This window comes from Mandrillus leucophaeus, unplaced genomic scaffold, assembly GCF_000951045.1.
Source record: "Mandrillus leucophaeus isolate KB7577 unplaced genomic scaffold, Mleu.le_1.0 Scaffold751, whole genome shotgun sequence".
NCBI lineage: Eukaryota > Metazoa > Chordata > Mammalia > Primates > Cercopithecidae > Mandrillus > Mandrillus leucophaeus.
Window position 1 is genome coordinate 134,441 of NW_012108153.1, and position 1,288 is coordinate 135,728.

At 49.7% G+C, this 1,288-nt stretch overlaps 1 protein-coding gene across 1 annotated transcript in view; it reads left to right on the forward strand.

The window, feature by feature from the left end:
- The window catches only part of MARCH2 (membrane-associated ring finger (C3HC4) 2, E3 ubiquitin protein ligase), a 37,553-nt gene that overhangs the window by 6,787 nt on the left and 29,478 nt on the right, over positions 1 to 1,288 (forward strand). The gene's annotated exons all lie outside the window — the stretch shown is intronic.

The window sequence follows — 1,288 nt, forward strand, 5'->3', positions numbered from 1 at the left end:
CCCATCACAGGGTATAGTTATTGGTTTGTTGTGAAGACTCAATGAGATCTATATCCAGGCCGTGCGTGGTGGCTCATGCCTGTAATCCCAACACTTTGAGAGGCCAAGGCGGGCAGATCACTGGAGGCCAGGAGTTCAGGACCAGCCTGGGCAACTTGGCAAAACACCATCTCTACAAAAAAATACAAAAATTAACTGGATGTGGTGGTGTGCAGAGCTACTCAGGAGGCTGAGGTGGGAGGATTACTACACTGCCTTCCAGCCTTTTGGGTGACAGAGTGAGACCCTGCCTCAAAACAAACAAACAAACAACAGAAGAAAGAAAAGAAATAGGCCAGGTGCGGTGACTCATACCTGTAATCCCAGCACTTTAGGAGGCTGAAGTGGGTGGATCACGAGGTCAGGAGTTTGAGACTAACGTGGCCAACATGGTGAAACCCCATCTCTACTGAAAATACAAAAGTTAGCCAGGTATGGTGGTGGGTGCATGTAATCCCAGCTACTCGGGAGGCTGAGGCAGGAGAATCCCTTGAATCCAGGAGATGGAGCTTGCAGTGAGCTGAGATCGGCCACTGTACTCCAGCCTAGGCGACAGAGCGAGACTCTGTCTCAAAAAATAAAAAAAGAAAAAGAGAAATGACTGCAGTAGCAACTAGAAATGCAGCAGCTCTGGGCTAGACACAGGGCCAGGGTCAGGTGCTGGGGACAGCAGGAGGCAATCTGACAAGGTCCCTTTTTTATAGAATTCACTGCAGGGTGGAACAACAGACATGGCTAAACACGTAGATGAGTAAGTAGAATGTTTCAGACAGGGACACATGCCAGGAGGGGAATCAGGTGGACCCCAGTGGCGCTTGATTGATTGAGACAGGGTCTTGCTCTGTGGCCCAGGCTGGAGTGCAGTCGTGCAATCATGGCTCACCGCAGCCTCAACCTTCTGGGCTCAAACGATTCTCCCACCTCAGCCTCCTGAGTAGCTGGGATTACAGGCGCACACCACCACACCCAGCTCATTTTTGTATTTCTTGTAGAGGCGAGGTCTTGTTATGTTGCCCAGGCTTCTCTCAAACTCCTGGGCTCACACTATCCTCCCACCTCAGCCTCCCAAAGTGTTGGGATTACAACCATGAGCCAATGCGTCCGGCCCCAGACAGCATTGTTGAGAAGGCTTCTCCAGGAAGGTGACCTTTGAAGGAGACACTTATAACAACTGTTTCGAGTTCAGTGAGATGATGACTATGTATGGAGATTGCTTGGCACAGTATCCAGTTCTTTTTTTTTTTTTTTT